We start from the raw sequence: 12,186 nt of genomic DNA, 5'->3' as shown, positions 1-12,186 counted from the left end.
TGAAGCTAAAATGAGTCACTGCAACTTTCTTGCTTCATTAAGGAAATATATTTCACATTAATATTTTGTATCACATCCTTGTTCCTAATTAAATATTTATTTTTTCCAGTTACAATATAGATGCAACACAGATTACAATCAGAGGACCAGATAACTTCCACAACCTAACACTTCACTCACATTGGAAGAAATTGGGCTAACTGTACAGTATTGTGGTTATCAGTGGGAGCAGGCAAGCAGTATTTTGTCATAAACAAACATCACTACACCAACGTATTTGTGGAGGAATCCATCTCACTTAATTTGAGGTGTCAAAGGATTAATTATGTGAATGTACGATCATGTTGACGGCTCCTTTCTTAGCCTAGAGAGTGATCGCAATATAAAAAGGACATGGAACTGTTGGAACAAGTCCAGAGAAGGTCCATGAGGATGATCAGGGGACTGGAGCACCTCCCGTATAAAGATAGGCTGAGGAAGTTGGGGCTGTTCAGCCTGGAGAGGAGAAGGCTGCATGGAGACCTCATAGCAGCCTCCCAGTATCTGAAGGGGGCCTATAGGGATACTGGGGAGGGACTCTTCACTAGGGACTGTAATGATAGGACAAGGGGTAATGGGTTAAAACTTAACAGGGGAAGATTAGATTAATATAAGGAAGAAATTCTTTACTGTAAGGGTGGTGAGGCACTGGAATGGCCCAGGGAAGTTGTGAATGCTCCATCCCTGGCAATGTTCAAGGTCAGGTTGGACAAAGCCTTGGGTGACATGGCTTAGTGTAAGGTGTCCCTGCCCATGGCAGGGGGGTTGGAACTAGATGGTCTTAAGGTCCTTTCCAACCCTAACTATTCTATGATTCTATGATTGTATGATCGCAATGCCTGTGGGCTGTGCTCCAGCTGCCTAGAAGAGGGTATGCTGCCAACGCTCTGATGGATCAGACATAATGAACTGTCAGTAAGCCACCATGAGGTAAGATGAACTCTGCCTTAATGGCAGGTACAGCTGTGACAGCTGCTTGGATGATGAAAGATTTTAATTAAGACGGGTTGCTGGGCCTAAAAAGCAACAGCTTGGTTTTACGTGCCCTTCTTTTTATTATCAGAATTCCCACTTTAGCCTCCAAAATAAACTGTGGTTTCTCCTTCCATGGCAGAAATCATAAAATCCCCATGTACATGAAGCCACCAGTGTCGTGCTTAACCAGTGCAGACTAGGGGCCATGTGAAAAGCTTATGCCACCCTGGACACACCCTGGAGAGCTGAGGCACCAGCAATGACACTTTCTTGTGTAATTTTATCAACCAAGCATGTTGCTTGGTTTTCTTTTTCTTTTGAATTCTGGGAACAACAGTAGCTAAACCACTTCCACCATGTCTGGTTGGTATTTGGTAGAATTCTGCTGAACAAGATGTGATTGAGCCACACTTTTCCGCCTTGTCTGTCAGCAGGTGGGAGTGCAAACACCAGAGTAGGTGATAGTGTCCTAGCACCAGTATTTACAAAGAGAGAAATAAATAAGTTGCTAAACCTCAAACCATATATCTTGTCCAGTTCAAGAGTCCATTTTTTGCAAGGGTGCCAACTGTTTTTGTGCCTGTGGCCTTCTTTTGAAAGGACAGACTCTTTGAGAAAGACTCCCTCTATTTGTCCCCACCATTTGTTTTTAAAGGCAGACTCAAAGATCTTCACTGATTCTTGGCTGCAGCAGGAACACCTGGGAGGGAGGGGCAGAAATGAAGAACATACCTAAACTTTCCCAGTCAAGTCTGGTTGTATAGGTGATATTTACCCTACAGATACACTGTCATATGCATATCACATGTGCACATGCCACATGCATTACTTAACACACCTGGTTCAGGTAAAGAGTGTGGCCAACTGACAGGATCCTACATACAAAACTCCAGGCAAGGATGTCTTTGGTGGATAATGGCTCTTCATGCAATACCGGCATCTCATTGCATTAGGGGGTTACATTTCCACTTAAAGCCTGCAGGTACAATGTGGGAAGATCAACCATGAGCTGAAGGGGCTAATAATGTTATCAGTCTAACTGCCTAATTAGATGTTAGAGGAGGATTATGAAGGTATGCACCCTGTGAGAAAAAAAGATTGTGCAAGCTTATCTACGTTACATTATTATTACAGTTGCTGGAAAGTAGTGATGGACACAGCCAGAAGCCTTTCTATATAAGCTAACAATGATGTTAAGTAATCTGCAAACAGCCCAAACATATTCGCATTGATACTCATGCATTTTGCACTTTCACAGGAAGGCCAGCAAAACTCTGCACTTCTGCCTTTGGAAGTCCTCTTAAGCTCAAATCCTATGAGAGGGGTGAGAACTGCAGATATCTGTGAGGAGCCTGCAATGTGGAGGAGTTCTCATAAAGATAAAACCAACCAAACATACAATCAAAAAAGTTTTAAATTTTCAAAGAGGTTTAATAGAAGTATATTCTGAAAAAGTATGACAGCAGGGTAACTCTAATTTCTAAATGCAGTAAATTTCTAAAATGCAGTAATAAAAAACTATTTAATCACATTTCATGCTGGGGTTTTTAAGAACATTGACCTCCATGCAAGTAATCCTGTGCTGCTGAGAGAATTACGAAATAGCAAAAAATCAGTCACAAATTTTCCTTCCTCTCTCCAAACAGAAAAGCTAAAATATCTCCTCAAACTTAGAAAAGCCCAGAAACAGTTGAACAATATAAGTTTGCTGGGTCATCTAGTCAAATACTAAGGTATGACAAGTCACAGCTGCTTCAAAGGCAGGAAGAGTTCACAGAAATATGTGAGATCTGTACTTTGTGTGTGTTTATTCCTAGTAGTTATGTTGGATTGAAGGTGTCCCTGCCTGTGGCAGGGGGTTAGAACTAGATGAGTTTTAAGGTCCCTTTCAACACAAAATATTCTGTGATTCTATGAAATCCCAAAGTGTAGATTTCCGGCAGCCTTTTTTTTTTTTTTTAAATAACCACACGAGGGAAGTAAGCCCTATCCTCAACTGACGGAAGTATTCTTCACCTCGGGTTCTGAAGATGTTGCTTTATGTGCCTGTTCAGTAACATGCAGCTGCTGCTTGCACACTGAGGACCTAATGTGAGACAATGCATTATCTCACCAAGTATTCAAAGTGAGAATGAGTGTGAAATCAGGATTCATGAAAACAAGACCATTTATTAGGGACCTATTATTGTGCCATTTTTAACATGGCATTCTTCTAGAGCATGTATTGCTCCTACATGGATTCTTTTTAAAAAGTCTTTTTTGTGTATTTATTTTTAAACTCAAAATCTGCCTGTATCGAGTTCATGATTCCAGTCATATTAGCTTCCTATGAAATCCACTTAAAATCAGTCTCTGGTAGAGTCATCAACACTTTGCTACAACCATTAGGCTTGTATTAGGATATCCTGAGAAACATTGTTCTACTGTTTTCATGGGTTTTGGTAGAAAGCAGTCTTTCCTTGCATTCTGTGATGTTTCACAGTATTTCTCTGGTACTCCGCATTTAAAATAGTTCAGCAAAGTCTTTGAAGGAGGAGTACACTTTCAGTCCCTTCTGTGACCACTTCAATTTCTTCTATATTGTCATATACAAGAATATTGAGACTTCTCAGTTCTGTATGCTTTTAATAATTCCATATACTGATGGCTTTCTTATCTTAGCCATTTTTTCATTGATTCTTCTGTTCCTTCATTAAACTTCAGGAACATATTTCTGCCTGGTGGTATTCTAGTAATTGATTAAGTCATCTCTGAGATTCTTAAACCATTAGTTTCTCAGGCACAAATGCAAACTAGACTTATTCTTACAGATGAAGGTGTAAAGCTCCAACATGCAGAACATGCGGCTTTGCTATAGTCATTTCCTCACTGACAGGATTTTGAAAAGCAGCCTGGCAGATAGGGCTTACCTAGGAAGCTGACCTACCTACAGATTAGTAAATAGCCCACGGAGTCATGTAGATTATAATTCTTCAGGTCCTGGAAAACTTGTTTGTGAAACAAGTTGATCTGTGCTTCCAGTTATCTTTCCTTATCTGTTCTTAGTGCTTCATGTGGTTTCGATGTGTGGTTGGAATACACAGAATTTGTGCTTGGTGTACGACCACAATAACTAAGCAGTACTTCACTGAACTGAACTACTCACAAAGTCCAGTGGATGCTCACTTCAGTTCAGAAAGTCAGCTGAACAGCACAAAAGTACTTCTACATTGCTTAGTTTACTTTCTGCTGCCCATCTTGATAGGAGCTGAAGTTAATGCTGGCAAATAGGTTAGTGAAAAAATTTTCTGTCTGTAACAATGCTTATTACTCACTAGGATGGTTTGATGAACATGAAGTTGTTAAACATGACTAAATACTTCAATTTCTCCAAAAACTGAAAAATATTATAGTGCTTTTCTAAGACATTTACCCACAGAGCCAATCTTTCATCTGCTTATGTTTACGTAGAGTACCACAAATTTCACTGCCTGCTGCATTAAGTGTAAACCACTTCTTCTAGACTTGCTTTGCTTTTAGATATGTAGACACAACAATGTGCTCAGGAAATATTAAATTATAAAAATATTATAAAAATTGGCATTTTGCCAATGAAGCAAGGCAGAAAGACCAGCATGATGATTTGTTCTGGAAGGGGCTTCCTTGTGCAGTGAGCAGAATGAATACAAAGACCAGAACAGAAGACTATGAGAATAAAACAACCTTAAACTTTTGAACCTGGCAGTTCTTCAGCCTTTGAGCAATTACCTTCTCTAGTAAAAACCAGCCATTGATTTTGTTGGTGTCAGTTTCTGATGAGGTAAAAAAAAAAAAAGAAAAAAGAAAAAACCAAAAAAGTTAAAAATACAGATCCTGGGTTTGAAGCTGTAGTTTGAGCATTATAATTGGGATCCATCTGTTGTGACACTGTATTTAAAGCACATTATTGGACAGTCCGCTAACTAGTTCATCAAACTATGCTGCTTCACTCTTGGAGAACCAGGCCTTGTATCAGGATGTTCTCACTGTGTCATAGGCAGTTACAAAATTTCATCATAACTGTGGCTATTGCCCATTTGGGGTACTATTTGTGAGTATCTGGCACTGCTTTGTCAGCTGTGCTGCTCCACTCACCCCCAGCAATGTTCCTGGAGATCACTAGAGAGGTATGGCAATGTTTGCTTGCCTTTTAAATACATGTGTTTCCTCTCTTCCCACTAAGGATGCAAGAAGTTTCAGTATCATCAAAGCCAGCAAAGGCAACAGGGCACAACAGAGGCTGGAGGTGAGGAAAGTGAATACCAGAATCTCCAACAAAGTTCATACAGGCAGAGTGAGGAACTAAAATACCTTTATGCATTAGCACAATGAATCAATAAAATTGCTGTGATATTTGCTACCACAAGTACACAAGCATACCAGAGTATCGGATGAGGAAGATGGTCAGGTGTGGAGGACGCTGAGGCCCAACAGTTGTGGCAAAGACAACACAGAGCATCATGCCATGCTAGACCTGCCCCTAGCAGCAGCCTACACACCACTACTGCAGGTGAGGAGCTGCTTCAGTAACTTGGGTGTGCAGTATAACTGTGCAGGGAGACTTAAACAGCTTTTCTTCCAAGCAAACATTGTCCATGCCCAAGCTGCCTCTAACTTACTTTCTCATGTCCTGCTCCAAATTCTGGAGAATCTTTTTCCCTCTTCTTATCCACTCAGCACTCTGCTTTGCTTGAGTTGGTGGTACTATAGATGTTAAAGGAAATACATTGCAAATAAATTATGCTTTATTATGGCTGCAGATATAGAAAGATAAGGAAATTCAATAGAAAAGGTACAAAGGTAGGTTTTAATTGTATGTACGTGTGCATTTGGCTTTGACTGAAGACAAGACTTGCATACGCTGCAAATCTACAGGGTCTTAAAATCTCTTGGCTACGCATTATACATCTCAAACAAAGTCTGTGGAATTGAGCTCATATTGCAGCCTGTTTATAGAAATCTACTGCTACAATAAGAGAGCAACTACAACACAGAGAGTTTTTACTTTGGCATGAATATTATACTGGAAGTTAGCTACATTTCAGACTTTGTGTAGTTAAAATACCTTTTTCTTTCCTGAAACAGTAGTTGGGCACTATGGGTCGATGTTTGATTGCCGTGATTATGGTGTCCTTGCAGACCTATGTGGGAAGCAAAGTGACTACGGTGTCCTTGCAGACCTATGTGGGAAGCAAACAAACGAGTTCTGCTTCCATCTGATAGATTACAGCAGGAAATAGTATACACAGTATCTGTTGCCCAATGAGGGGGAAAACCAAAAAAAATAAATCTGCAATACAGACTCCTTCAGTTACGCCTCACAATTGAAACTGTTAAGGAAAACTATGCTATCAGTTTGTGAGCAACTGACAGTCTGAGTGAAAGATTTTCAACTGACAGTGGGTTTTCCTAAATATTTCACTAGTGCACATAACAGTGTCTTCCCAAAAGCGTCTGCCAAATCCTTCAATCTGAACAAATGAGCCTCTAAATAACTTTCCAAATAATCTTTACATAAATCTCTACTTTTTGCTAAAAAAATAATGGTGTGTATTTTCAAGCCAGAGAGTTTTCTTTCTCAAAGTTTATCAGAGTTTAGGGAGCATCACAAACACAACCACTATTAGGTTGCAACATTCACCATGGCTTTTTCTCATACACATTGACCTTTATATTGTATTTTTGACTTGTTCCCTTACCTTAGAAAACCTCCAGCTACATATTTTCCTTTCAAAGTTTGGCCAGCCTCTTTGCTACTGTTAACATAACCTTAGGTACATGCTGTGAGGATTGTAAGTCATGTCCTTCATACCTGGGATGTCATTCATTGTCTCACATCTGGGATGATATCAGGAGATTTGTATTCCTCACTCAACGTGACTGTGAGGACAAAGACAGAAGTCAGAAATACGCAGAGTTAGAGAAAAAAAAGTGAAACATTAGAAGGAGAAACTAAAACCAGCATATCTAAAATTCTGTGTGGGGGGCAGATTTGTCACTTGCTGTTCCTACCAAACAGCCTCTTGATATGTCTCGTTCTGAGTGGAGGATCCCCTACAAGCTTGCCCGGAAGGGCTATCTCATCTCTATGCCTTGGCATTGCTATTCATTTTGCTCTTACTGATCAATATGTATTAAAAATAACTTGGAGAGATAATCAATTGCTTGGAACATGGTGCTTTGGGTATGCAAATGTCACTTAATTTCTTTTGGACTCTTCTGCCAAAGGTGCTCAGGCACTTTTAGAAAATCTCAGTGGAGTCTACCCATGGTTGCTTGACTGTAAATTTAGCATTTCCTGAAAAACTTAGGTATCTGCTAAGTTTATAGACATTTTGGTAAGCAGCATATTAGACCTATCCCCTTCTCAATGGATATTGATTAGTGCATGTGTTTACTTAGTCCCACAGTCATCTCTTCAGAGGTAATGTTAATACAGGTAAGAATATCTTGGGTGTACAAAATAGCAATAGCAGACACTGGGAGCATAACCCCAGCCATGGAGAATTCTTGGATCAGACCTGGGGCTATTAGGTGGGTTTTCACCACCCAAGAAATTGTCAGTGTATAATTTCTAAAGCAGTAACATATTACTTACCAGTTAAATAGCATCTACAAGTGTTCACTTTCCAAGGAGACCATAAAGGCTACCTAGTTTGACAGAGCACTGAAAAGATACTCTTATTTTCATTAATAAACTCTAAGCAAAACCTGTGGTATATTCTGAGTGATGATTTTGCTATTCCTTAATCAATGAATTTAAAAATAAAATGCTTATTCCACTCAAGAAAAATTAATAAACTAAAAGCAAATAATCAGTTCGAAAAATTATATTGTTTAGGAGAAGAGGGTTGTATTTATTTTCCCAAAGCATCTTTCTGCTGTTGCAATCACAAATGCACACTATGATCTCTCCTGGATCTGACTGCCACAGGGTAGACTGATAACCCTTTTGCTAACTTGTCAAATGAGGCTAGTAGTATCCATTTTATCTGGTTAAAAAAAACAGGGCAACACACAGCAAATCACTCTATCCTGTTTAAGTATTTGTTGAGCTGTTACTGTATCTTCACGAGAAAGTATTTAAGAATGGACAACGACCAAGGCAAATCAAAGTCTGAGACATTACTGTGCTGGCAGAGCTTGGTGTTACTCAGTGCAACAACAGTGTCTGAGATGGTTGACTCATAGCAATAAGGAGGCCTGGAAGATAGGAGTGGTCTGGAACATGTAAACTGAAATTTCAGTCTGCGGAGGCACAGATAAATATGACTTGTCATTTATTATTTTGATTTCTTTGGATTACAAGATCATAATTAATTGCTAGGGAAGTCTTACAGCACCGAACACATGTGGGCTGTGCTGACAAGACTTGTAATATTTTTTTTAGAAATTAAAAATATGTCAGTTACAGGGGAAAAATTGACTTACCTTTGCAAAGCAATGACAGGTTGCTACAGAAACACAGGCCACACTGCAAGCCTCTAGGTGGCCACAGTTGCAGCCATGAGAGGCAGAATCATCTTACGCCCTTAACTGAAGAAACATGGTTAGCAGAGAAGATAGAGAGCTTCAGCAGTGTACATTGCCACAATAAAAGACACAGAATGTTCTGATTAGAACAGTCTTACAAAAGTACCTGACTTGCTCTTTGTGGGTTAATAGATGAACAGAGCCTGACCTAGGAATCAGTGTCAGTACCACTGGGACCCATTCACAGGGTTATCTGCCAGCTAAACAGAGCCAAGGCAGGTTTTGCCAAGTTGCAGTCTACGCAGCCTTATGTAATGCAAAACATTTCATGTCTTCACTAAGGTTAGCTGCAGGAGGCTTAGAATCATATTGAAGTAAGCACTCTAGCTTGGTGTTCCTTAATTCATGACAGCTTGCACAATTACTTGGAAAACAAAATAATTAACACCCGCATCTATTCCCAGCTGACTGATCCCTCCTGATTCCATGTGTAAATGAAAATGTAGACTGCAGACAGATATGTACAAAACTCCTGGTATAATAAGCGAAAAAAGATTTGGGCAAATTTTTTTATATTTCAAATGAAAAAGGCACCTGGAAGACTGAAAAAAAAAAAAAAAAAGACCCAAGAAGACATTCACACATAACAGAAAACATACAGGGGTTTCTTCTAAGCTATTAATTACCTTCTTCTAACTGTCTGCTATGGCCAAAAATACAAAGATATGGATATTGCTGAATCTGGGGGTGTAGCTGGGTTTGTAGTGATTTATTCTTTTGTTTTCTTTCTCCCCTGCTCATATGAATAGACCTGAATCTATCTTCTTTTTCTCATCCTCCTCTTGCTTTCATCTAAGCTTTGTTTACTTCTGAAAGAATAACATCTTAAAATTGCATCATTAGGATGAGAAGACTAGAAAGGAAAATTCTGACCAGAAGGGGGTTTTCTTTTCATTGGCATGGCATGATCTTAAGTGTAAGGGAGAGGCTTAATCTCTAGTGTCCATGCTTCTGGATTTGGTCACATGTTTTTGTGCTTTGGAGGCTCCAGCCACATCCTGGAAATTGCAGCAGGCAGAAGTATGTTGTGGGTGGGTCTGCCCACAAGGGAAAAATGCATGAATCCCAACTCATAATAGTTCAAGGAAGAGACTTCATACTCACACCACTGCAGCCTGGCAGGGCCATAACCTCCTTCTGGGACAGAGCAGTCTTCCTGCTATTATCATACCAGAATCAAGGAGAGCTTCAGATACTCAAGCTCTGAGCTCTTGAAAGTGACCAGTCTATTACAAATTTAAAAAGTACTCATTTCAAACTGAGGCTGATACATATGCTTTTATTTTAATTACTTTAATGATTTTGTATTTTTTAAAGAATGCAATTACTTTTGCTGAGATGTATTGAGTGTACTTATTTCCTTCAAATCCTAGTATCTGTTGGAGCAGGGAGGCTGGCTTATCTTCCCAGGGAGGCCAAATTGGCTCCATAGCCTCACTCCAAACATCCAGCTTAGGACTTCCACACAGAAGGGGCCGTGACTGAAAGCTCTTGCTGGCCTACACCTTTTGACAGCCCCTACACAGCCCCATCAACACAGGGGCTCTGTGCTTGTGCTGCCTCTTAAGGATCTCATTCACCCACTGCCTCAAACTAGCCAGAACCCATGCTCAAAAGAGAAAACCACCAATGAGGCTTCCCATGCAGACCTGAGCCAGGAGTGAGAGTTGTTAGTGGCCTTCACCTTCATTTGAGGCCCTAATCACAGCCCCACCCTCATGCATGTTCTGTGCTTGCATAGCCTCCAAAGTATTTACCTGACCTGCTGCCTAACTCTAACCACAGGCCAAAAGAGAGAACCTCCACTGAAGTTTCCCACTCAGAATAGGTCAAGGCTAAAGCTCTCAGTTTTCCTTGGCAGTCCACTCACATAATCACAAATACTAGTGCTTTGCACTTTCTTTTCCACACCTGCACCTCACCCTATCCAAAGCTTTGGTTCAAAACAGAAAGTTCTCCAGCTTGGGCTCCTGCTCAGGAAGGGGCCAGGACATAAAGCTGCTGCCGGCCTGCACCTTCTCTTGCAAGGCCCATCAACATGGGGATCTGAACGTGTGCTGCCTTCTAAGGACCTCCCTCACTGACTGCCTCACTGTAGCAGAGCCCAGGTCCAAAACAGAAAACCTCCAGCACAGGTTCCCAGATGGAAGGCACCAGAGGCAGCAGCTGCTGGCCCTCACCTTCCCTTGGAAACCCATTCACAGCCCCACCAACGGCGCTGATGTGCATGTAACTTCAACGCCAAACCCTCCGCCTTGCCAGAGCCCGGGAAAGTAGAGGATAGCCATTGCACAGGGCTTCATGCAGAAGGGGCTGGGACTGAAAGCCGTTTGTAGATCTTCATTTTCCATGGCAGTACCTTTCACAGCACCACCAAACAGGTCCCCAGCATGCAGTGCCTTCCCAGGGTGCACCTCTTCCCACACACATTTACACGCCGAGGCCTCTCCTCGCAGTCCCCAGCTCTGCCTTCCCCAAGGCAGCTGTACGATCGCGGAGACGGCGGCTCCAGAACTAGCCTGCCGCAGACTCACATCCTCCCCCTCAGGGCTTCCCTTTCCCCGTGTCCCGGGGTCACAGCCCGAACTGCCAATTACAGCCCAACCCGCGCCTCTCCGCGTATCAGCGCCCACCTCGCTTTCCGCCTCCGCTCCGCCCACATGGGCCGCGCCCTGCGCCTAGCTCCCTGCCCCGTCCTGGGCCCGCCCCTCCGCCTCCGAGAGCCAATGGGGGAGCGGGCGGCAAAGCGGGGTGTGCGAGGGAGCGGCGGTTGCTTGCTCGCACCGCTGTCCTCCTTAGCCCGCCCTGCCTCAGTGCCGGTAGCCGCCATTCCCTCAGCAGGTGAGCGTGAGCGTGCGTGTGTGTGCGCGCGGGAGAGGGGAGCCCCGGTACCCGGCAGCGAGCCCCCGGTAGATGTGGGGCGCAGGTCCACGGCCGCCGGCTTTCCCGGCGCGGCTGGGCTCAGCTCCGGCGCCTGGGAGCTCCGGCTGTGTCAGGGGAACGGGGTAGGGGAGAGCGGTGGCCGTGTTCAGAAGTGCCCAGCTGATTCACTGCGGGCTTCCGCCCTCCCCCTCGCTTCCCTCCTCCTTTCCCATCCAGGACGCGCCCACAAGCGCACCGCCGTCCGCGCTGGGACTGAGGGAGGACGAAGATCAGAGTCAGGCGGACGGGCTCGGTTGGTCTGGTTTTAACCTAATTATTATTAGGGCAAGCGTGAAGCTGCGTGGTAAATGTGCGAGTGCGCCGGGTGCTGTTTCCCTAAGCGGGATTGTCCTTGCGGGAGGAAAGTGTGACAACGCAGGGAGGGTGGTGGGAGCGGGGCTGCATCCCGGCGATGCCGGCGGGCCAGTGAGGGAGGAAGGAAGGGCCCTTACAGTGTCCTTGGCATCCAGCTTGCCTTTTCCCCTGGCGTGTGGATTAGTGCGCTACTGCCGCAGATGAGGGAGCGGGAGGAGGCACGGGGTAGCAGGAGAGTCACCGATCCACGAAGATGACAGCGGTGACCCGCAGCTTCGAGGGTTAGTGGCGCTGCTTTGACCCTTTGCCAGGACGAGTTTCAGCTCTGTAGAAGTGTGCGTGCAGCTTGATGTAAGCTGTGCGTTTGCAAGTGTGCGTAAACTG

General features: G+C 43.3%; 1 long non-coding RNA gene across 3 annotated transcripts; it reads right to left on the bottom strand.

Annotated features, from left to right (window-relative positions):
* Window positions 1-952: 952 nt before the first annotated feature.
* LOC133274093 (uncharacterized) lies at window positions 953-10,974 on the bottom strand. Of its 3 annotated transcripts, none has more exons than XR_009745025.1 (5): window positions 10,925-10,974; window positions 8,464-8,568; window positions 6,845-6,912; window positions 1,853-1,990; window positions 953-1,714 (listed from the first exon to the last, which is right to left on the bottom strand). It is a non-coding gene; the product is annotated as an uncharacterized LOC133274093 (long non-coding RNA). The 3 variants fall into 3 exon arrangements; XR_009745024.1 differs by lacking the exon at window positions 10,925-10,974 and adding an exon at window positions 5,652-5,736 and having other exon boundaries at window positions 8,464-9,121; XR_009745023.1 differs by lacking the exon at window positions 10,925-10,974 and having other exon boundaries at window positions 8,464-9,121.
* Between the last annotated feature and the right edge of the window lie 1,212 nt (window positions 10,975-12,186).

The sequence above is a fragment of the Pezoporus flaviventris genome, unplaced genomic scaffold, assembly GCF_033815535.1.
Source record: "Pezoporus flaviventris isolate CSIRO_AGI_PZ_B2104156 unplaced genomic scaffold, CSIRO_AGI_Pfla_v1 ptg000036l, whole genome shotgun sequence".
In the NCBI taxonomy this organism is placed as follows: domain Eukaryota; kingdom Metazoa; phylum Chordata; class Aves; order Psittaciformes; family Psittacidae; genus Pezoporus; species Pezoporus flaviventris.
The sequence above is the reverse complement of the archived record's forward strand: the minus strand, read 5'-3'. Positions and strand labels throughout refer to the sequence as shown.